We start from the raw sequence: 24,935 nt of genomic DNA, 5'->3' as shown, positions 1-24,935 counted from the left end.
GGCCAGGTGTCGTGGCTCACAGCTGTAATAGCAGCACTTTGAGAAGCTGTGTGGAAGGATTGCTTGAGATCAGGAGTTCAAGACCAGCCTGGGCACCATGGCGAGACCTCATCTCTATCAAAAATGGAAATAAATTACTTGGGTAAGGGGGCTCATGCCTGTAGTCCCAGCTACTGGGGAGGCGAGGTGGGAGGATTGCTTGAGCCCAGAAGATCAAGGCTGCAGTGAGCCACACTCATGCCAGTGCAACAGAGTGAGCCCCTGTCTTTAAAAATAATAAAAATAAATTTTATAGTATGTGACTTATAACTCAAAAAACTGGATGAGACAGAAATCAGGTCAAATCTGGCTCTGAATTCTCATCTCACTAGGCTGGTGGGCATTCAATCTCGGAGATTCTTTTTTTTTTTTTTTTTTTCAGTTTTTTGATTAGGTTTTTGGGTTTTTTTTTTTTTTTTACTTTTTTTTTTTTTTTTTTTTTTAAGAGGGAGTCTTGCTCTTGTTGCCCAGGCTGGAGTGCAGTGGTGCAATCTTGGCTCACTGCAACCTCCTCCTCCTGGATTTCAGCAATTCTCCTGCCTCAGCCTCCCTAGTAGCTGGGATTACAGGCACCTGCCACCACACCTGGCTAATTTTTTGTACTTTTAGTAGAGACAGGGTTTCAGCATGTTGGCCAGGCTGATTTAGAACTCCTGACCTCAGATGATCCACCTGCCTTAGCTCCTAAAGTGTTGGGATCATAGAGGTGAGCCATCATGCCCAGCTCAATCTCAGGCATTCTTATGGCTGCTTCCTCCCCCTTAAAGGTCCCAGGAACCCAGAAAGCTGACATAGACCAAGAAAGAAACTTCCATATTCAGTTTATTCAGTTTATAACATGACTCTTAATATCGTCATTGTCTCAACGCCCATCGTACTTTGAAGTCTTCTGGTTCTCATACTTACATGCTGTACCTGGGGATGGGAATCTAGGGCCATCTTGAGACCCACTGCCTATGCTACAGCCCGCAGTGCATCCCCACCCTGCTCTGAGTCTTATAGCTCCATAACCCCTAAGATAAGGAAGGTCTCAATTCTCCATTATATGAGAAGAAATGAACCAGTCTCTCCTCCTGAGCTTCAGATGTCCTCTGCTTGCCCTTCCCTCCTTAAAACATTGCTTCTCTCTCTCTCAGAGGCACCTAGCAACATGAGTCAAAACTTTCCCAAAGGACAGGATGAGAGGATATTTTCAGGCAGCCTCTGAATGCCATGGAGGCCCTGTCTTCCTGCTTAGAGTGGAGGAAATGAAATTTTCTGGGAAAAAGAAGTTATTATCTCAATATTCAATTCTAACATTCCCACACAAGGGCTATAAATTGGTGGAGAACTGTCCTCTCCCAGCACATTGATTCTAGCTGAGGGCTTGGATTCAGAGAGATAAACAGAGATCTATGTCTACTCTGTCAGAATCATAGCTGATCTGAGCTAATGATGTCAAACCCAGGTAGGAAAGGATGATGTTAGTCCAATCCTCCCAGAAGCAGATGCCAAGACAGGATTAAACCTAGAAAGGCTTTTGTTTTCATTTTAAGGGCAATACTCATAAAGAAAATAGTGGTGTGGAGAGGAAGGGCAGCAGGAGAATGCTAGAACACAGCAGATCATGATTTAAGAAACAGAGAGGGCTGGACGAGGTGGCTTACGCCTGTAATCCCAGCACTTTTGGCAGCCGAGCCTGGCGGATCACCTGAAGTCAGGAATTCAAGACCAGCTGGCCAACATGAAAAAACCCTGTCTCTACCAGAAATACAAAAATTAGCCGGGAATAGTGGTGGGTGCCTGTAATTCCAGCTAGCTGGGAGGGTCGAATTGCTTGAACCACAGAGGTGGAGGTTGCAGTGAGCCGAGATCACCAAAAGAAAGGAAGAGAGAGAGAGAGAGAAAGAGAGAGGGAGAGAGAGAGAGAAGTGTTTGGGTAGAAATGACCTAACTGCCATGCAGTTAGGGGAAGTTTCAACAAGACCATCCAGAGGCTTTGGGCCAATCAGCAGAAAAAAGTACCCCGGGTCTTCCAGAAAGGGATTTGCCTTAGTGAGTATCTCCCAACACTCACATCAGTGGTGAGAGAGTTTCACACATATATGGCAATGGGGTTTCAAGGGCAGCAACTGAAAATGTGGTCTCTTACGCTGCTCCCCACAGGAGGAGACCAGCAATTGCCGGTGAGAGTTCATGAGGGTCAGACAAGGCACAGAGAAGGCTGTCGCTCTCCATGCGTCTCACTGAGTAGGAAAATAAAGACGATCTAGGTCTTATGGTCATTTTAAGAGGCAGCTTAGGAAAAGGGAGAGACTACTGGTTTAGCAGTTGACAGAGCTCCTGAGAGGGGACATGGCAGTACCATGCTAAAGTGAGAAATGTCCCTTCTTCACTTTGCTGCTCTTTACAACCAAGGGTACCAATGCCCTTAAGTTTCAGACATTTTCAGAGTTGTTTTTCTTTTTCTTTGAGAGGGAGTCTCACTCTGTACTCTGTTGCCCCGGCTGGAGTGCAGTGGTGCCGTCTCGGCTCACTAAGACCTCTGCCTCCTGGGTTCAAGTGATTCTCCTGCCTCAGCCTTTGAGCAGCTGAGATTACAGGTGCCCGCCACCCAGCCCGGCTAAACTGGCAGGTGTTTTCTTATTTTTTTTTAGTAGAGATGGGGTTTCACCATGTTGGTCAGGCTGGTCTCAAACTTCTGACCTTGTGATCTGCTCACCTTGGCCTCCCAAAGTGCTGGGATTACCGGTGTGAGCCACTGCGCCTGGCCAGTTTCAGAGTTTTTGATACAACTGTTGTTTCTATGTGGCTTCACCTGCGGGTCCTGTCCACTCCTCTGGTCCCCTCCTAGGATATGGAATCTGTGGGGTAGGGCAAGGACAGTTAGAGTGGTGGCCCACTTCCCCATCTGTCTGCCTGCCACCCTGCTCCCTCAGGAGAAGTTCTTTTTCAGGAGGGTCCTCAGCCTCTCATATAAATATGTCCCCGTGGGTCAACCTCCTAGTGCTCCAGGCATGAACCTCCATGTTAGAATCCTAGGCCAACGGCAGGCGAATATAACTCAACTGTGTATCTTCTCTACATTTCCTCCAAGAAGCAATATCTCAGTCTCTTCCAAACGTGTCCCCCTTTGCCTAAGAATCCTGTCTTCTCATGGTAAGAGCCACATGCATTAATGCATAAAGTGTGCTCTCTTGAGTGTAAAGGGAGCTACTGTAGTACTGTGGGAATCCTGTTTTAGAGCAAAGATGGAGGGTTCTAACTCCAGAAAACATACATGTTTTTTGTTCTTTTCCTTTGTTTTGTTTTGTTTTTTGAAACAGAGTTTCAGGCTGGGCATGGTGGCTCATGTCTGTAATCCCAGCACTTTGGGAGGCCGAGGCAGGTGGATCACAAGGTCGAGATCATCCTGGCTAGGTGAAACTCTGTCTCTAAAAAAAAATATTAAAATTAAAAAAAAAATACTATTGACCAGGCACGGTGGCTCACACCTGTAATTCTAGCACTTTGGGAGGCCAAGGTGGGTGGATCACCTGAGGTCAGGAGTTCAAGACCAGCCTGGCCATCATGGTGAAACCCCATCTTTATTAAAATAATAATAATAATAAAAAGAAACAGAATTTCACTCTTGTTGCCCACACTTGGGTGCAGCGGTGTGATCTCAGGACGCCGCGACCTCCACCTCCTAGGTTTAAGTGATTCTCCTGCCTCAGCCTCCCAAGTAGCTGGGATTACAGACGTGCACCACCATGCCTGCCGAGGTTTTTAGTTTTAGTAGAGATGGGGTTTCACCATGTGGCCAGGCTGGTCTCGAACTCCTGACCTCGTCTGATTCACCCGCCTCGGCCTCCCAAAGGGCTGGGATTATAGGCATGAGCCATTGCACCGACTTTCTTTCCTTTTGTTTTGTTTCCAAACTTTGGCCATCATGTACCACATGAAATTGTGAAAAAAATTCATGTGGAATTCTGCTGAGTGTCCTTAGTGGCAGGCAAGAAGTCCAAGAACCCAATTCCCCACCTCATCGGAAGAAAAACCTTGCAGTAGGTAGAGGACCCTTCCACGGCACCAGCCACTCATGGTGGCCTCTGGGGTCCTCTGAGAACTACTTGCTTCTTTCTGAAGTCAGCTGGAAGTGAATTTCCAGGCTAAGGCAATACATCACACAATTTTAAAATGAGAATGGACCTTAGATACTTTATCATGCAGAAGTTTCTATACATTGGCCATGGCTTGGATTAGCTGTCTAAATTTCACCCTCTGTATGGAGGCAGGTGAGGGAAACATTAATATGCAAATTCCTGGGTCTTGCCTGTAAGGATTTCAGTTCCATAGATTTTAGGAGAAGCCCAGAAACCCTTCCTTTAAAAAAGTTCCAGCTGGGTGCGGTGGCTCACGTCTAAAATCCCAGCACTTTGGGAGGCTGAGGCAGGTGGATCACGATGTCAGGAGTTTGAGACCAGCCTGACCAACATGGTGAAACCTCGCCTCTACTAAAACCACAAAAATTAGCTGTGTATGATGGTGCGCACCTGTAATCCCAGCTCCTCAGGAGGCTGAGGCAGAAGAATGGCTTGAACCCAGGAGGTGGAGGTTATGGTGAGCCGAGATCACACCACTGCACTCCAGCCTGCATGACAGAGTGAGAGACTCCATTTAAAAAAATAAAGTAAAATAAAGAAGTTCCATGAGAACTTGTGGGATTTTTTAGGGTAGTGAAATTATTCTGTACAATGTTATAATGGTGGATGCATGTCATCACACATTTGTCAAAACCTATGGAATGGGTTGGGCGTGGTGGCTCACACCTGTAATCCCAGCAATTTGGGAGGTCAAAGCAGCTGGATCACTTGAGGTCAGGAGTTTGAGACCAGCCTGGCCAACATGGCGAAACCCCATCTCTACAAAAAAAATACAAAAAATCAGCTGGGCATTGTAGTGCATGCCTGTCATCTCAGCTACTTGGGAAGCTGAGGCAGGAGAATCGCTTGAACCTGGGAGGTGGAGGTTGCAGTTAGCTGAGATTGTGCCACTGTACTCCAGTCTGAGGAACAGGCGAGACATTGTCTAAAAAAAAAAAAAAAAAAAAAGACAAAAAACATGGAATGTACAACACCAAGAGTGAACCCTAATGTAAACTATGAGCTTTGGTTGATAATGATGTGTCAATCAATGCTAGTTCACCTATTGTCATGATGCTGATGGTGGGGGAGGCTGTGTGGGTGGGTGGGGGATACGTGGGAACTCTCTGTACTTTCTATTCAATGTTGTTGTGAATTTAAAACTGTTCCAAAAAAACACTCTAGTAGAAAAATAAAAGCTCTATGGGTTTATGAAGCCATCAAGAAAAGAAAAGAAGAATTCTGTCTTCTAAAGTAGAGAGATGGACAGTCTTTTAACCAGTCCCTTGTGTCACTTTAACGGGCCTTGATCCCGGAAGTGCTAACTCCCACGTGCTGAAGAGTGTTGAGCTGTGAGAGTGTTGCTCCCTCCCCCGGTGCCCTGGAGCAGCACAGATTCATCTCCATGAGAGTCATATTTCTGAGCCCCATCCACCTCCCACCTCAAGCATAACATGCTCAGGGTAGTCTCTTCCTGACTCTGGGGAACTTCCTTTGAGACTCTGTGGCCTGAAGGTTGGCAACTTTCATGCAGTTTAGCTCAAGGTTAACAGCTGGACCTTAAGCTCCAGCCAGCTGGGCATGCTCCTTCTCCTGCCCATATCAGCAGCCACAGCAGTCTTGCACTAGCCAGGGCCCCAGCTCCCAGCTGGAGAGAGTAGAAATTAGCCGGGTGGTGGTGGTGGGACCTGTAATCCCAACTACTTGGGAGACTGAGGCAGGAGAATTGCTTGAACCCAGGAGGCAGATATTGGGGTGAGCTGAGATCACACCACTGCACTCCAGCCTGAGTAAGAGAGCTAGACCCTGTCTCAAAAAATAAAAACTCAACAAAGGGCCAAAAAGAAATATCAGGGCCCAATAAAACACCTCTAACTTTTCTGTGTCACTTAGCACAGTCCTTTGAATGTGATAGACAATAAATATTTGCTATCAATTTCAACTAAATAGCTTCCACTATCACTGAACATTAGTTTATCTGGTTCATCCTTACAGCAGACTTCCTCAGTTTAAAGTCCTGAAAAACTATTAGAAAAATGTAAGCATCATTAACATTTTACTCCATGGCTTTCAACTTCCCGAGGTCAACAGTGCTGGTATTTTTCATCTGCCCAAGTACAAATCAGCTCTTAGATCAGATGGCTGCTGCAGGCCTGGGCTCTTCTTTTCCAAAATAGTTGTTTCACTGTGATTGGAATAAGCGTAGTGGCTGCTGTTGGAAGGGGAAGGATGCAGGGGAAAGCTGTGAGGAGGCTTTGTGAGTTGGCAGATGCTACGATTTTCCTCCTGGTGCAGCAATTGTGTTGAGCTATATGTTTTTGCATAGACACATTCCTTTGGCAAACAGACTGTTCTTTTTCGTTTCTGCTTCCAACAGACTGGTGGCATCCTATGCAGTAAGAGGGAGGCATGTTCCACCAGGAGGGGGAACCCAAGGCTGACTACTCTCATCCGAGCCAGCCCCTAGAGATGCAGGCCCCAGAGAAAGCCACAAGGGGTCGCCTCTGTGCACGCGTGAAATCTGATTTGAGAGACAAAATACCCTTGATAGTGGATGGGCAACAAGGAAGCTGGAGAAGGCGACTAGGGTTGTGAAAAGGAGAGATCACTTGTAAATCGACTGAGCCAAGTCAGCAACACACAACACCTAGGTCTTTTGGAACAGGTGAAAATTAGCTGCTCTCTTGCAGCCTTGTGACCAGACTGAAATGAAAATAAACCCCAAGTCCAATATGCACAAAAAGTCAAATATTCAGCAAGCAGTTCTTAGTAAACTGGCAAAGAACAGTTCATATAACCGGTTCTTTTCTTTCTTTGTTATTTTTGTTGTTGTTTTTTGTTTGTTTGTTTTTGTTTTGAGACTGAGTATCATTCCATTGCCCAGGCTGGAGTTCACTGCAGCCTCCGCCTCCCAGGTTCTAGCAATTCTCCTGCCTCAGCCCCCCAAGTAGCTGGGATTACAGGCATGTGCCACCATGCCTGACTAATTTTTGTATTTTTAGTAGAGACAGGGTTTCACCGTGTTGGCCAGGCTGGTCTCGAACTCCTGACCTCAGGTGATCCACCTGCCTTGGCCTCCCAAAGTGTTGGGATTACAGGCATGAACCACTGCATTCAACCTTTTCTTTTTTCTTTTTGAGACAGGGCAGGCAGAGATAATAACAGGGTCATAGCTAAGAACCGTGGGAATCACCACTCTCTGGTCACCCAGTTGGTGTCACTGATGCAGTTTCCCAAGGAGACTGGCAGTGGGAAAGACTCACTTCCTGACATAACCCAGCCCCTAAGAGAAGGATGTTTTCCGTAAATCCTTTTCTCACACATCCCCACTCCCAAAACACACCACAAACACATACCACTCCCTGGACACTACCTGAATGCCTTTGCATGCACTGTGATGAAGAGCAGTGACCTCATCCTCAGACCCCCCTGAGATGATGGTTTCCACACATGTGGACCCAGGAGCAGACAGAAAGGTTGGAAAGCAATGCCAGGAATTCAGGAGTTTGGACCTTGCATGATGCTGAATCTTTCGCCTTTTATTCTTTTGTGTGGTATAAATTTAGAATGAGGGTTGGTTTGTTTTTTCATGAATTAGTCAGATGATTGACAATGTGATGTATTATTTAGATTTTTCAATACCCAACTGCCCCCCAGCAGAAGGTCATTGTATCTACTCCAGGCTTTTTGAAACATTTTTTTTTTTTTTTTTTTGCTGAGGCAGGAGAATCACTTGAGCCCGGGAGGCAGAGGTTGTGGTGAGCCAAGATTGCACTCCAGCCTGGGCAACAAGAGAGAAACTCCATCTCAAAAAAAAAAAAAAAAAAAAAAAAAGAGAAAAAAAATTATATCATGTAGTGAACTGAAGTTTTTTGTTTTTTGTTGGTTTTTTTTTTTTTTTTAATAAAGATGGGGTTTCACCATGATGGCCAGGGCTGGTCTTGAACGCCTGACCTCAGGTGATCCACGCACCTCGGCCTCCCAAAGTGCTAGAATTACAGGCGTGAGCCACCATGCCCGGCCGTGAACTGAAGTTTTTATCACAGAAAAATTGGATTCAAAAGTGCTGCTGCTGCTTCTTTTTTTGATACGGAGTCTCGCAGTGTTACCCAGCTTGTAGTGCAGTGGCTATCCACAGGTGTGATCATAGCTCACTGAAGCTTCAAACCCCTGTGCTCAAGCAATCCTCTTGGCTCAGCCTTCCAAGTAGCTGGGACCATAGGCGCATGCTACCATGTTTGGCTCAAGAGCTATCTTGAATCTGTGAAGAGCTTGAATATGTGATGGGCTGTTGTGTGGAAAGCAGGTTTAAAAGTGTTTTGAATTCCTCTGATGTGTAGGTTTTAGATCTGAAGGGACAGGAACTGTAATCCTATTCAAAGATTTCTGGGCCAGGCACAGTGGCTCATGCCTATAATCCCAGCACTTTGGGGGACCAAGGTGAGAGGATCACTTGAGGCCAGGAGTTTGAGGCCAGCCTGGGCAACTTAGCGAGACCCTGTCTCTGTTCAAAAAAAGAAATTTTAAAAAATTTCTGTCTACAATAGCTGCCTTGATAAGTGATGCATTCCCCAGGACTACAGTTGCTCTGGCAAAGGGGGAATGACCTTTGGCAGGGCTGATGTCAGGGAGTTCAGTCCTGGGCTGGATGCTTGCAAAGGTCCATTGCAGCATTAAAATTCTAGTCTGCTTTGTTCTATTGCTTACTGTGAATATTATCAGAGATTTACTGGCCGGGTGCGGTGGCTCACGCCTGTAATCCCAGCACTTTGGGAGGCCAAGGCGGGTGGATCATGAGGTCAGGAGATCGAGACCATCCTGGGTAACATGGTGAAACCCCGTCTCTACAAAAAGGAAAAAAAAAAAAAAAAAAGTAAAAAAGATTTACTGATCTTCTCCAGAGCTTCATGGTGGGTTAAAAGGAGGAAAAATGGGGTACAAAGAAGTGAGAACCAAATTTCTTTCTTTGAAATATTTCCAGTATCCTCAGGCAAACAAGATACACTATTCAACTTAACACAATAAATATTTACTAAAGCTGACTTTTGGTAAAGCCTAAGCTTGTTGGTAAAAATTTAAATAGGAATTGAGACAGCCCCAAGAATCCTGGAGAGGTATACATTAGAACAAGTAGTATAAACAAAATGGTGTATGCTAAGGGTTCACTGAATTTTTGCACTGTATGTCCTATATGAATTCAGGGGAAGGAGAAATCCTTTATTTTGGGCAGACGCATAATTATGTATATCAATAGTGCCTTAGCAAATATTTTGTACATACAACTTACGCTACTAACTACAATAAAATCTGTTTATATCTTGACCTGAGGACTCACTACAAGTAGGGCCATGGGACAGAAGCAGCAAGCAGGCACTTGCCAGACTTCAACCACAAGAAGAAAGGCCAAGACTTTCAAAGCCTTCCTGAGTGGGGACAGTAGAGGAAGGAAGACAGGAAAACAGGGTATAAGGGGTTCTCTTCTGGGCATAATGATGGGCTAAATGATATTACTGACTAACTGGTCATTTTTTAAAATTTACTTTGTCATTATATAGGAAGCTTAACGATTTCTCAATCCTTTGATAAATTCACAGCACATCCAATTTGCCTCAATTACATCTTTACTCATTCTTTTCAAGAATTTCTGGGCCAGGCATGGTGGCTCATGCCTGTATTCTCAGCACTTTGGGAAGCCGAGGTGAGCAGACCACCTGAGGTCAGGATTTCGAGACTAGCTTGGCCAACATGGAGAAACCCTGTCTCTACTAAAAACACAAAAATTAGTTGGGTGAGATGGCAGGCGCCTATAGTCCCAGCTACTGGGCAGGCTGAGGCAGAAGAATCGCTTGAACTTGGGAGGTGGAGGTTACAATGAGCTGAGACCGTGTCATTGCACTCCAGCCTGGATGACAAAACAAAACTCCATCTCAAAAATAAAATAAAATAAAAATAAAAAAGAATTTCTGTCTTCCTTTGAAAAAGAAGAAATGAATAGGAAAATAGTAAAATTTTTGAGACACCAGATACTTTATATACATTATCCTATTTTTTGTTGAAAATGAGTATTATTATCACCTCTACTTAATCAATGCAGAAACTGACACACAAAAGTGTAATTAACTTGCCCAAGGTAATATGGCTGAGAAGAAACAATACAAACTCAGATCCATCTGGCTACAAAGCACGTGGTTTTAAACTACCCTACACTGATTTCCCACTGTCTCCTGTATGCACACCCAGCTATTGATGGTGATGATGTCGGTGAGGAGGAGAATATTAACTGCAATATACTAATGAACTCAATTATAGAATCAGGTTCTCCTGGTTCTAGAACAGAAGCAAGACAATGTTAACAACCAACACAAGAGGGACCTGTAACACCAGACTATAGGGAAACAGTGGCAGTTTCCAAAGCGAGCCTGCCCACTCCTGAGCCCCAGGAGAAAAGCAGTCCTGGCAGTACTGTTGCTGCTTCCAATACAGACAGTTCAATATTGCATTTTAATCCTTAACTGATTTAAAAGCCAACGATTATCCTTTGATTAATTAAAAAAATTTTTTTTATTTTAATTTTTTTAGAGACAGGGACTTGCTGTATCACCCAGGCTGGAATACAGTGGCATGAGCATGATCACAGCTTACTGCAACCTCACAATCCTGAACTCGAACAATCCTCCCGCCTCAGCCTCCCGAGTAGCTGGGACTACAGATGTGTCATCAAACCTGGCTAAATTGTTTAATTTTCTGTAGAATCAGGGTCTTGCTATTGTCCAGGCTGACCTTGAACTCCTGGCCTCAAGTGATCCTCTCCCCTCAGCTGCTCAAAGTGTTGAGATTACAGGCATGAGATACCACACCGAGCCATTAAATTTAAATGAGTCTGTTAATAAAACATTAAGAGGCTGGGCAAGTTGGCTCATGCCTGTAATCCCAGCACTTTGGGAGGCTGAGGCGGGCAGGTCACTTGAGGCCAGGAGTTCGAGACCAGCCTGGCCAACATGACGAAACCCTGTCTCTGGTAAAAATTCAAAAATTAGCCTGGCGTGGTGGTGGGCACCTGTAATTCCAGCTACTTGGGAGGCTGAGACAGGAGAATCACTTGAACCTGGGAGGTGGAGGTTGCAGTGAGCCGAGATCATGCCACTGAACTCCAGCCTGAGTGACAGAGTGAGACTCAGTCTCAAAAAAAAAAAAAAAAAAAGACATTAAGGTGGAATTTTGCATGGACTTCAACAAAACTACATGTGGCTTCATCATATGTGACTTTATTTTTATTTCATTAAGATTTATTTATTATCTAGATTAAATACAGAAACAATTTTCTTTTTTTTTTCTTTTTTTTAAAAAGACAGGGTTTCACCATGTTGGCCAGGATGGTCTTGAACTCCTGACCTCAGGTGATCAGCCCGCCTCGGCCTCCCAAAGTGCTGATATTACAGGCGTGAGCCACTGCGCCCGGCCCAGAAACAATTTTCATGAAAAAATATTTTAAAGTAAGCAATCCGAGGCATCTGTTTTGAATGGAAACAAGGAATCTTCTAATTTAATCCCAATAACAAATCCAGCATTCACATGAAAGAAAAGGTAGTCAAACAAGGTCACTGTGCTCCTGGCTGAACTGTGTGTTTTTCAGGAGTGGGAGAGAGAGAGAGGAGAGGATCGAATATAAGAAATTCAGAGAAGAGAGGGGAAATAGAATGAGAAACAGATGGTCTCAGATTTCCAAACCGGAATTTCTGTTTTTTCTCTTTGGGGGTTGGTTATTTACCATTTGTAATCCTATCCAAAAAGAGGAGACAGTTACAATGGCCTTCTAGTGACAACTCACACAGCTGATGGTGGCTGGAAGTCAGGCCAGCAACTCCCTGGAAGCAAGGGAAGGAGAGCTCTGGGCCCTTTGCCCCACCCGACCCCACTCGCCGCGCAGGCTACTTCTCCTGGTGAATTCCAATTTAGGGCTTGGTTCAGGCTGACTGAGAGAATGTCCGGTCCCATGGAGCCAGCCTTGGTTTGGGCCCGGGGCGGGCGGGCGTGCGTGCGTGCGTGCGTGTGTGTGTGTGTTTTAAATTCAGCCTCCGTAGAGACTGTCAAAAATTGCCAATGCCGACTATATTGCAAGTCATCATGGCGGGGTATTGGAAAAAGTATTCAATTAGCAATAATCGCGCCTCAGATAAACCTCTTTGGCTACAATACCACCACTGCGCAAAGCTGTGTGTGTGTGGTGGGGGGGGGGTTGTTGTTGTTTGTGTTTTGTTTTTGTTTTTTGTTTTTAAGACAGAGCCTCCCTCTGCCGCCCAGGCTGGAGTGCAGTGGCAAGATCTTGGCTCATTGCAACCTCTGCCTTCCAGGTTCAAGGGATTCTCCTGCCTCAGCCTTCCAAATAGCTAGGATTACAGGCACCCACCACCACGCCTGGCTAATTTTTGTATGTTTAGTAGAGAGAGGGTTTTCTCATATTGGCCAGGCTGGTCTTGAACTCCCGACCTCAAGTGATCCACTCACCTCGGCCTCCCAAAGTGCTGGGATTACAGGCCTGAGCCACCCACCCAGCCCTGTGTGTGGTTTTCATACTCAGCCCTATCCATGGTATGCAGAGCAGAGGCCCCCAGTCCACAGTGTAGTAGGGTGTATGGTGTGTCTTCTGGTTCTAAAGAGAAGCGTTTACATCTGTCAAGTTCCACTTTCACATTTCCAATTTGCTGCCATGACACTTTTTTCAACATATCTGAAATAAATTTAGCAAACCCCTCTTTTCCTGTCCTAAATAAGCTTCTCTTCTCTTCTAGACTCAAACATTTCTCCTTCACCTCCCATATCTAAGTCATTCTCAATCCTCTAGAAGGGGTGGATTTACTTCCAAAATATTTCTTTTACCTAATTTTTTATTTTTAAATATACTGCCAACATCCTATTCAAACAATTTCTCAACATCAAAGTCAGTCCTTCTATATCCCCGAAAACATGCTGATGTTTTCCTTGAGAAATGGATATCATTTATTTTTACTTTGTATTTTTATTTATTTTTATTTTTATTTATTTTTTTGAGACACAGTTTCACTCTTGTTACCCAGGCTGGAGTGCAATGGCACGATCTTGGTTCACTGAAAATTCCGCCTCCTGGGTTCAAGCAATTCTCCTGCCTCAGCCTCCCGAGTAGCTGGGACTACAGGCGCACACCACCATGCGCAGCTAATTTTTGTATTTTTAGTAGGGACGGGGTTTCACCATGTTGACCAGGATGGTCTCAATCTCTTGACCTCGTGATCCACCCGCCTCGGCCTCCCAAAGTGCTGTGATTGTAGGCGTGAGCCACCGCGTCCGGCCTTTTATTTTATTTTATTTTATTTTTATTTTATTTTTAAATATAACAGGGTCTCACTATATTGCCCAGGCAGGTCTCAAACTCCTGGGCTCAAGCTGTCCTCCCACCTCTGCCTCCCTAAAAGCTGGGATTATAGGTGTGAGCCACAGCGCCTGGCCAGAAATGTATATCATTTTAAAGTGAAAGAGAAAAAAAGCCTAGGTGAGGTGCCTCACACACGTAATTCCAACACTTTGGGATGTTGAGGACACAGGATCACTTGAGACCAGTCCGGGCAAGATACAGAGGTCCCATCTCTGTTAAATAAATAAATAAAGGGGGGAAATTCTATGGCCCTCCAGTGTTGATGTAGCTCATTTTGTGTTACGATATTCTTTAAATATACACAAAGGCCAGGCGCGGTGGCTCAAGCCTGTAATCCCAGAATTTTGGGAGGCCAAAGTGGGCGGATCACCTGAGGTGGGGAGTTCAAGACCAGCCTGGCCAACATGGTGAAACAAAAAAAAATTTTGTCTCTACTAAAAATACAAAAATTAGCTGGGTGTGGTGGTGCATGCCTGTAATCTTAGCTACATGAGAGGCTGAAGCAGGAGAATCATTTGAACCTGAGGGGCGGAGGTTGCAGTGAGCCGAGATTGCACCACTGCACTCCAGCCTGGCGACAGAGGGACACTCCATCTCAGGAAAAAAAAAAAAAAAGAAAGAAAAGAAAAAGCCGGGATCAAACCTGTAATCCCAATGCTTTGGGAGGCCAAAGCGGGCAGATCACGAAGTCAGGAGTTCGAGACCAGCCTAGCCAACATGGCGAAACTCCGTCTTTACTAAAAATGCAAAAAATTAGCCGGTGTGGTGGCAGGTATCTGAAATCGCAGCTATGTGTCTCTAAAAAGTAAGAAGTCCTTTTAAAGCACAACCATGGTACCATTTTTGTTTTATTTTATTTTTGAAATGGAGTATTGCTCTGTCACCCAGACGAGTGCAGTGGCACAACCTCGGCTCACTGCAGCCTCCACCTCCCAAGTTCAAGTGATTCTCCTGTCTCAGCTTCCCAAGTAGCTGGGATTATAGGCATGTGCCACAACACCTGGTTAATTTTTTTTTTTTTTTTTTTTTTTTTTTTTTTGGATTTTTAGTAGAGATGGGATTTTGCATTTTGGGCAGGCTGGTCTTGAAGTCCTGGTCTCAAGTGACCTCCCTGCCTTGGCCTCCCAAAGTGCTGGGATTACAAGCATGAGCCATCGCGCCCAGCTCCGCAAAAGCCTATTTTAAAGTGGACCGATTCGTGAAAAGTTTAGCTCGCGTTTGTTCTACTGGGTTCCAAGTCAAATAGTGACAGTTTTCCAATTCTGTCCTTTTAGCTGGGAGAAGGGAAGGTCCTACCATAGTGAGGCCTGGACTGGACTGAGAGTGATCGCCAGACACCTTCATCTGACAACCATTTGTGAGGAAGCTGGCCGATGGAAGGGGATGATAGTCTTCATTCTGCGACTCCCTTGGCGGTTCTCTCCCTCCTCCTGACTCTGCCATTTCCCTCCAGAGTATCCATCGACCCACGCCATCCCCCACCAGCTGCAGCTCTTCTTGGACCACGAAACACTTCCCACTTCACATCCTTCCACAGATGTACAAGTGCAAAAGCACCACCACAGCAGGAACCAATTGAAGGAGACAGTCGCTCTCTCCTCCCCACCCTTTTTGTCTTCTCTCCTCTCTCTCACCCTTCCCTTCCTCTGTCCTTCCTCCACTCTTGTCCTGGGAATATAGCATGCCTTTTATTTATTATTATTTTTCTTCTTCTTTTTTTTTTTTTTTTTTGTTTTGTCTCCCTAAAGACTCTTAAAAAATTTCCCTGGTGACTATTTTTTTAAAGATCATGGGGGGGGGGTTTGGGGAAAGTTTTTTTTTTTTTTTTTATTTTTTTTTTTTTTTTTTATATAAAGACAGTGTTTCACCATATTGGTCAGGCTGGTCTCGAACTCCTGATCTCAGGTGATCCACCCACCTTGGCCTCCCAAAGTGCTGGGATTACAGGAGTGAGCCACCGCGCCCAGCCGGGAAAAGTTTTCAGTTAGCAGTAATCGCGTCCCGGTAAACCTCATTGGCTATGATACTGCCACTGTGCAAAGCTATTATTATTATTATTATTTTTTGAGACCAAGTCTCCCTCTGTTGCCCAGGATGGAGTGCAGTGGCGTGATGTTGGCTCATTGCAACCTCCACCTCCCAGGCTCAAGTGATCCTCCAGCCTTAGCCTCCCAAGTAGCTGGGATTACAGGCCTGTGCCACCAATCACAACTGGCTAGTTTTTGTATTTTTAGTAGAGACAGGGTTTCACCATGTTGGCCAGGCTGGTCTCGACCTCCTGACCTCAAGTGATCCACCTGCCTCGGCCTCTCAAAGTGCTGGGATTACAGATGTGAGCCACTGTGTCTGGCCAGCAGGCCTTTTAAACCCCTTCAGACTAACAGCAAAGGAAAACTATTGAGGATTTCTTGAACTGGCTTCTGTCCCCTCTGATAGGCCCAGGAGATTTGAAATTGTCAAGAATTTCACTTATTTTCATTCCTCACAGATCATTTCTACAAAACTAGCTCCAGCTCTCATTTTATAGTTGTTACCCCTGGGATATTAGCAATAGGCAAAGAGCTGTCCTCCCCAGGTTTTAACGAGTAGAAATAGGAAAACTCAGGAATTTAGAGGTGGATGAACCTGGACTGTGTTTTCACCCGTACCTATTTTGTTTTCCCTTTTTCTTTCCTCCTTCCCATTCTAATCCCAGCATTACTAGTAGTTAGCAAGTTAGCTAGACCGAAGCCCATTGTAAGGATGACTTCTCCTTTAGCAAGAAAGTGCCTGCTAGGGACCGTCCAACTTTAAATACTGTGTTTTATTGTCAGGTGACATGAGCTGAGGTTTGCTTCAGAAAATATGGCGACTTCATTTATAAGTGGACTCACACCTTCCCCAGGGGTCTAGCAAGGCCTGTTTCACACTCTTTTTTTTCTTTTTTTTTGAGATGGAGTTTCTCTCTTGTTGCCCAGGCTAGAGTGCAATGGCGCAATCTCGGCTCACCACAACCTCCCCTTCCCGGGTTCAAGTGATTCTCCTGCCTCAGCCTCCCGAGTAGCTGGGATTATAGGCATGCTAATTTTGTATTTTTTAGTAGGGATGGAGTTTCTCCATGTTGACCAGGCGGGTCTTGAACTCCTGACCTCAGGTGATCTGTCCACCTCGGCCTCCCAAAGTGCTGGGATAACAGGCATGAACCACCACACCTGGCCCGCCCATTTTTTTTTTTTTTTTTTCTTTCACTGTATAGGAAAGTCTTCTGCCAGACTGCCCATTTTTTTTAAGGAAGAATGACAGCCTGTGTCCATCTTGTCTTCATTTTCGTAGTGTATGCTTCACATCCCATGAAAGCTTGTAGGGGTTCAGCAATATAGAGGCTAATAAGATGAAAGACACCTAAACAAACATCTCCAGTCGGAACCCTGATGGTATCCTTGCCCTCAGGTGTTCTCACCTGGCAGTGGAGACAGGCAATTACCTGGAATATAGATGTTGTCATTTTAGCCGTGGTCATTAAAAGCGATGTCCAATTTCTTCATCTATAAATGGCAACAGTACTGTCACCTGCCCAGGACTATTGCTGTTATAACTGTAAAGCCCCACACACGAGAGCTGTTCCAAAGCCAATCCAGTTGCAGTCTCTTCAACCCCGCATAACGGATGAGGAAATAAAGGAATGTATGCATGACTGAATGGATAAATGAATGCAATGGTTTATTTTCAGTATGAATGGAGGGATGCACCAGCTCAAAGTCTGTAGGATTTTGCAGTCTGCAATATGCTTTTTTTTTTTTTTCAAAGATGGGGTCAGCTGGGTGTGGGAGCTCACACCTGTGATCCGAGCACTCCAGCACTTTGGGAGGCAGAGACAGGAGGATCACTTGAACTCAGGAGTTTGAGACTAGCCTGGGCAATATAGTGAGACCATCTCTGAAAAAATAAAATAAAGAGACCAGGTCTTGCTCTGTTGCCCAGGCTGGCCTCAAACTCCTGGCTTCAAGCAATCCTCCCACTTTGGCCTCCCAAGGTGCTGGGATTTACAGGTATGGGCCATTACGCTCGGTATTTATGTAGCATTTAAAAAAATCTTTTTGCAGACCAGGAATACGAGATTCAGAATTGCTTAAAGTGAACTAGGTCAGAAGTAGGGGAATCAGAACTTGAACTCAGGTCTTTTCCAGCGAAGCCCAGCATCGCTGTTACTTTCATCTGGTATGTTTACCTCCTGCTGAACATTTAGATCTCAGCTTAAATATCACCTCCCTGCTGCCAGTCTTCCCTTCCTGCCCAGCTAAGGTGCCCTCTTCCCCTTCACTGTCTTTCCCATTCACCTCTTTTATTTTCTTCATTTGTCACTACCATTATTTGACATCATTTTACTTTTTGAGTCGAAGTCTACAAGGTAGTCTATGTGCCGGGTTCTGTGTTGGACTTGACCTCCATTATTTAACAAAGCAATCGCACAGCCTTATGAAGGCAGTCTGCCTCTTATCTCTATTTCACCTAAACAGAAACCGAAGTGTGTAGAGTTTAAGTTACGCTCCAGGTTTAAACAGCAGGAATGGTGTTACTCTAAGTAGAAAGGTTCTGATATTGAATTGCAATGGCCACACTTTTAAATACTGTGCCAGTTTTTTTGTTTTGTTTTTGAGGCGAGGTCTGGTTCTGTCATCCAGGCTGGAGTGCAGTGGTGTGATTTCACTGCAACCTCTGTCTCCCAGGCTCAAGGGAACCTTCCACCTTTTCATCCTCTCACTTCAGCCTCTCGAGGAGCTGAGACTACAAACACACCACCATGACTGGCTGAATTTTGTATATTTTTGGGGGGTGGAGTCAGAGTTTCGCCATGTTGCCCAGGCTGGTCTCCAACTCCTGGGCTTAAGCAATCCACCTGACTTGGCCTCCCTCCCAGCCCTACAACATCTCAAGAAAATTGGTGACATCCTATTATCTATTGATTTCAGAATGATTGAGAATTATCTAACTCAATGATATAACTGATGGCTACCATAAAGGAATAATTCAAGTTTAGTTTTTAGACTAATGGAGACAAGCAGCATTATAGGCTTCATTAATAATCTGGCTTGAAAATGCTTGTTCTAAGGCCAGGCTTGGTGGCTCACACCTATAATCCCAGCACTTTGGGAGGCCAAGTCGGGTGGATCACGAGGTCAAGAGATCGAGACCATCCTAGTCAACATGGTGAAACCCCATCTCTACTAAAAATACAAAACATTAGCTGGGCATGGTGGCGCAGCCTGTAGTCCCAGCTACTCAGGAGCCTGAGGCAGGAGAATCGCTTGAACCCAGGAGGCGGAGGTTGCGGTGAGCCGAGATGGCGCCATTGCACTCCAGCCTGGGTAACAAGAGCGAAACTCCGTCTCAAAAGAAAAGAAAATGCTTGTTCTTATTCTTCTCAACAGATTTTTCTGAAGATCATTTCACCAAAATTATGTGCTAACTGGTCAGGAAAAGGAGATAGCCCAGACGTGTATTTGGGGATGAAAGGACTATTGATCATCCCGTATCAAGAAAGTAGAAGAGTTGACTATAAATTACCGGAGATGGCAGACCACGGTGGAAAGAGTGTGGATTTCAGCTTCTGGTACTTACTAACTGTGTTTGGGTAAACCTCAACTGAGTTTTGCTTTTCTCATCTGTAAAAGGAGAAAAATAAAACTTTAGTTACAGGAGTCTTATAAGAATTAAATGAAATAATTCATATAAACTACCTGATATGTAGTTGGTGATAAGTTAACTTTATCTTTCTTATTTTTTACTATTTTTTAAAGATGGAGTCTTGCTGTGTCGCTCAGGCTGGAGTGCAGTGGCGTGATCTCAGCTCACTGCAACCTCCACCTCCCAGGTTCAAGCATTCTCCTGCCTCATCCTCCCAGGTAGCTAGGACTACAGGTATACGCCATCACACCTGGCTAATTTTTGTATTTTTAGTAGAGATGTGGTATCACCATGTTGGCCACGCAGGTCTCAAACTCCTGACCTCAAGTGATCCACCTGCCTTGGCCTCCCAAAGTGCTGGGATTACAGGTGTAAGCCACTGCGCCTGGCCGGTGATAAGTTAACTTTAGTGTCTTTCCACTGTCTCTTGTTCATAACAATTTACTGGTCCATATATGAGATGTGATTATGAAATAAAGAACAAGAGCGATATTTCATGTAACTATACTGAAATGCAAACATCGAAATTCGTGCCATCCCCAGCATAGCAGTACATCTTGGGAAGCTACCCACTTGGTCTAACTTCACTCACTGTGTTTGCTCAAAACATCTTTGGAATGCTTCTCTCTGCCAGTCAGAGCCCCGTGCAGAAGACATTCCCAGGAAATGAAATCAGTGATTTACTGTTCATCCACCACAGACTGTTACTCATCCTGAACAAGTGAATGAGTGATTATTTTCAAAACAGACCAACAGATAAGAGCAAACCGCAACCCTCGCACCACGTTACAGAGTGGCCATTCAGCACTCAGACCAAGTATCCCTCAGCTTCCCAGAACTTATTCCAGTTATGCTCAGAGAAGCACTTGTTGGCAGCTTCACCAGGAGCCACTTTCTAAATAGGGAAGTGATTGGCTCTGAGGAACAGCATGGATTAGTCATGGGAGGTGAGGGATGGTGACATTCCTGAAAACAGAGGGGACCAGAAATAGAATTACACATGTCTAGGACACTCTTTCTCTAGAGAAAGGTTTAAAAACACTGGCTCTAATGAGGGGTGGGTGGTATGTAACAAGAGGAATGTGGGAGAGAGGCAGACCCATTCAGGGAAGAGCACTTCCCTGGAGATGCTCTCCAGACCCTTTATTTGCAGAAAAAGTTGTGTGACTGTGAGCATCGCGGAGAAGAACCACTTTCCTTAGATTTCAAAGGCTAACCATGTTGATGCTCTTAGCCAGTGATTACCAGCTGGGTCTGTGGGTTTGTGAGATGCCTGTGTAGTGATGTGAAGATGGAAAAGTCCAAGAACCGGAAGGCAAGCAGCTTGGATGGCTTTGGGGCCTTGGGGTCAGTGCTAGGCACTCAGAGTGAGACCAGCCCCTGCACAGGTGACACATCTTTCCTGCAAGTCTCCACCACCACTGAAGAGAAACCCATGGTCCTCTGTCATTTGAAAGGCTTAACTGCAATTTCTTTTTAATTTTACTTTATGTTTAATTTTTAAAATAGAAACAGGGTCTTACAGGCCAGGCACAGTGGCTCACACCTGTAATCTCAGCACTTTGGGAGGCCGAGGTGGGTGGATAATTTGAGGTCAGGCGTTTGAGACCAGCCTGACCAACATGGTGAAATGCCGTTGAAAATACAAAATTAGCTGGGCGCGGTAGTTTGTGCCTGCAATCCTAGTTACTCGGGAGGCTGAGGCAGGAAAATCGCTTGAACCCGGGAGGTGGAGGTTGCAGTGAGGCAAGATCAAACCACTGCACTGTAGCCTGGGCAACAGGAGTGAAAGGAAGAAAGAAAGAAAGAGAGAAAGAGAGAAAGAGAGAGAGAGAGAGGGAGAGAGGGAGAGAGAGAAGGAAGGAAGGAAAGAAAGGGAAGAAGGAAGGGGAGGGAGGGAGGGAGGGAGGAAAGAAGGAAGGAAGGAAGGAGGGAGGGAGGGAAGGAGGGAGGGAGGGAAGGAAGGAAGGAGGGAAGGAGAGAGAAAAAGAAAGAGTGAAAGACAAAGAGAGAGAGCGGGAGGAAGAGGGTCTTAGAATGTTGCCTAGGCTGGTCTCAAACTCCCGGGCTCAAATGATCCTTCTGCCTCAGCCTCCTAAACTGCTGGGATTACAGGTGTGAGCCACTACACCTGGCCACAATTTCTTGCTGTTTTTTTTCTTTTTTCTTGTTTTTTCCTCAGACAGAGTCTCGCTCTGTTGCCCAGGCTGGAGTGCAGCGTCATGATCTCAGCTGGCTGCAATCTTCATCTCCCACTCTAAACTAATTCTCCCACCTCAGCCTCTCCAATTGCTGGGATTACAGAGAGGCACCACCATGCCTGGCTAATTTTTTGTATGTTTTGAAGAGACAAGGTCTTGCCATGTTGCCTAGGCTGGTCTCGAACTCTCTGACTCAAGCAATCTCGCCTGCCACAGCCTCCCAAAGTGCTGGGCTTACAAATATGAGCCACCAAGCCCAGTCACAATTACTTAATTTTTTAAAAAATTGAACATTTTCAAACACCCAGAACATTTGAAAGAATACATACAAAAAAGAATAATACAATACAACAAATACTCATGTTTTCTCACCCAGATTCACCAGCAGCAGGCTTTGCCATATCCACCTTACTTCATTCTTTCTAGTCACACACACTTCCCTTTAGCCAGATTATCCAGAAGGCTGCCAATATGATGACATTTCACTCCAAAAACTGCAGCCTGCATTTCCCAAGGGCAAGAATCTAATCACAACGCCAATATCAAATCCAGGAAAATCCAGATTCATACACAGACAGCATCCAACCCTGTGTCCACATTCAAATTTCCCAAACTGTCCCCAAAATGTCTTTCGTAGCTGATTTTTTTGGGATCCAAGAACCCAATCAAGATTAAAGCTTTGCATTTGGCAACTGTCTCTCGTTTTCCTCAGTATAGAACACTCCAGCCGGGTGCGGTGGCTCACGCCTGTAATAGCAGCACTTTGGGAGGCTGAGGTGGGCGGATCACCTGAGGTCAGGAATTCAAGACCAGCCTGACCAATATGGTGAAACCCCATCTTTAAAAAAAAATTAAAAAAGAAAAAGAAAAGAAAGAACACTCCAAGGCTGAGCTGTGGCTTATGCTTGTAATGCCAGCACTTTGGGAGGCCGAGGTGGGCTGATCACCTGAGGTCGGGGGTTTGAGACCAGCCTGATCAAAATGGAGAAACCCTGTCTCTACTAAAAGTATAAAATTAGCAGGGCATGGTGGTGCTTGCCTGTAATCCCAGCTACTCTAGAGGCTGAGGCAGGAGAATCACTTGAACCCGGGAGGCAGAGGTTGCAGTGAGCCAAGATCATGCCACTGCACTCCAGTCTGGGCAACAAGAGCAAAACTCCATCTTAAAAAAAAAAGAAAAAAAGAAGCATATCAAGGTTCAAGCAATCCAGCCACTTCAGCCTCCCAAAGGGCTGTGACTATAGCCATGAGCCACCGCACCCGGTCCACTGCAACTTTCATTTTTATTTTATTTAATTTACTTTGTTTGTTTGAGACAGAGTCTTGCTCTCTCACCCAGTTTGGAGCCCAGTGGCTCAATCTCGTCTCATTGCAACCTCCACCTTCCAAGTTCAAGTGATTCTTCTGCCTCAGCCTCCCAAGTAGCTGGAATTACAGGTGCATGCCACCAATCGCAACTAATTTTTCATATTTTTGGTAGAGAGAGGATTTCACCATGTTGGCCAGGTTGGTCTCAAACTCCTGACCTCAAAGGATCCACCAGCCTTGGCCTTCCAAAGTGCTGGGATTACAGGTGTGAGCCACCACACCTGACCTGCTTTCATATATATATACATACATATATATGTGTATATATATTTGTTTATATACATATTTGTGTGTGTGTGTGTGTGTGTGTGTGTGTGTGTGTGTGTGTGTGTGTATTATTTTTGAGACAGAGTCTCACTCTGTGGCCCAGTTTGGAGTCCAGTGGCTCAATCTCGTCTCATTGCAAACTCCACCTTCCAAGTTCAAGTGATTCTTCTGCCTCAGCCTCCCAAGTAGCTGAGATTACAGGCCCTCACCACCATGCCCAGCTAATTTTTGTATTTTTGATAGAGACAGAGTTTCACCATGTTGGCCAGGCTGGTCTCAAACTCCTGACCTAAAGCCATCCGGCCACCTCAGCCTCCCAAAGTGCTGGGATTACGGGCATGAGCCACCAGGCCTGGCCCACTTCAATTTTTAGATGCAATTTTCAATCAATAAATTTCCAGGTCACTGTTTCTCATCCCAGGCATCTCAGGAACTAAGACATGATGAAAATTATTAGCAATATAGTATGTCTCCAGAGGAGAGATCAACCTTCATCCTGAGAGAATTTCTATTCTAGATGCCTTTCAGAGGCTGAGGGAGTGAGTTAAACCTTCACTTGGCCTCATCTGAAAGATTCGTCTTCATTGCTTTAAGGAACTTGCCCTTCCCTCCTAAGAGTCATAAGACATTTCTAGACCCTGCCCAAGAAAGAAAGAACATTAAACGTATAGCTTTGATTTTTAGAAAACCTGCATTTAAACACTGATTTACTATCTTTCTTTTTTTTTTTTTTTTTTTTTTTTTTGAGAGGGAGTTTCGCTCTTGTTACCCAGGCTGGAGTGCAATGGCGCGATCTCGGCTCACCGCAGCCTCCGCCTCCTGGGTTCAGGCAATTCTCCTGCCTCAGCCTCCTGAGTAGCTGGGATTACAGGCACGCGCCACCATGCCCAGCTAATTTTTTTTTTGTATTTTTAGTAGAGACGGGGTTTCACCATGTTGACCAGGATGGTCTTGATCTCTTGACCTCGTGATCCACCCGCCTAGGCCTCCCAAAGTGCTGGGATTACAGGCTTGAGCCACCGCGCCCGGCCGATTTACTATCTTTCATCACCCTATTATTATGGGTAAGTCACATAATTTTTCTGAGCCTCAATTATTTGTTGTTCTTCCAAAGAAAAATGTATTTGAAGCAATTTTCCCATGTTGTTTTGTTTCCTTGGGTGAATAATAATTAAACAAAGTATTATGCCTGCAAGTGCTGGGAAATTATAAAGAGTTACGTAAACACTGCTACCAAAGAGGAACAAGAGTGTGACATTTTAGGTGGGTTGAAGCAGCACAGACAATCGAAGGCCAAGAGCAGTCTCAGTCCCCAGCTCTTCAATTAAAGCCTCTAGCTAAGAGGTACATTGGGGCTTGCTTTTCCTCCCCTCTCTTAGTTTCCCTTAACAGGAGTTGCTAACAAAGCGGGAGAGAGCAGGCCCTGAGGAAGCTCTTAGGAGTGGTCTGGAGGCTCCGTCCAGGCTCACCTTGGACACTCAGCCCCAGAAGCACCCATCCACAGTCTGGTGGGAGGGTAATGACTAATGTAAAAGTCGCAGCCAAGAAACTGAAAGAACTGTGCCTCTCGTCACATAGAGATGTGTTTTCTTTCTTTCTTTCTTCTTTTTTTTTTTTTTTAAGACGGGGTTTCACCATGTTGGCCAGGCTGGTCTTGAACTCCTGATCTCAAGTGATCCACCCACCTCGGCCTCCCAAAGTGCCAGGATTACAGGCGTGAGCCACTGCGCCCGGCCTCTCTCTCTTTCTTTCTTTCTTTTTCTTTCTTTCCTCCCTTCCCTTCCCTTCCTTTCCTTTCCCTTCCTTTCCTTTCCCTTCCCTTCCCTTCCCTTCCCTTCCCTTCCCTTCCCTTCCCTTCCCTCCCCTCCCCTCCCCTCCCCTCCC

The 24,935-nt window shown here is 45.2% G+C and overlaps 1 long non-coding RNA gene, 1 other non-coding gene and 1 pseudogene across 2 annotated transcripts; all 3 read right to left on the bottom strand.

Annotated features, from left to right (window-relative positions):
• Positions 1-12,202: 12,202 nt before the first annotated feature.
• LOC116555976 lies at positions 12,203-15,610 on the bottom strand. The gene is made up of 2 exons (XR_004270765.1): positions 15,562-15,610; positions 12,203-12,321 (listed from the first exon to the last, which is right to left on the bottom strand). It is a non-coding gene; the product is annotated as an uncharacterized LOC116555976 (long non-coding RNA).
• Positions 12,215-12,355, bottom strand: LOC116556477. The gene has a single exon (XR_004271022.1). It is a non-coding gene; the product is annotated as a U4 spliceosomal RNA (small nuclear RNA).
• On the bottom strand, positions 15,471-15,595 carry LOC116556485 (annotated as a pseudogene).
• Positions 15,611-24,935: the final 9,325 nt, after the last annotated feature.

The sequence above is a fragment of the Sapajus apella genome, unplaced genomic scaffold, assembly GCF_009761245.1.
Source record: "Sapajus apella isolate SASKATOON/1434 unplaced genomic scaffold, GSC_monkey_1.0 scaffold16, whole genome shotgun sequence".
Taxonomy (NCBI): Eukaryota; Metazoa; Chordata; class Mammalia; order Primates; family Cebidae; genus Sapajus; species Sapajus apella.
This window is presented reverse-complemented; position numbering and strand designations above follow the sequence as displayed.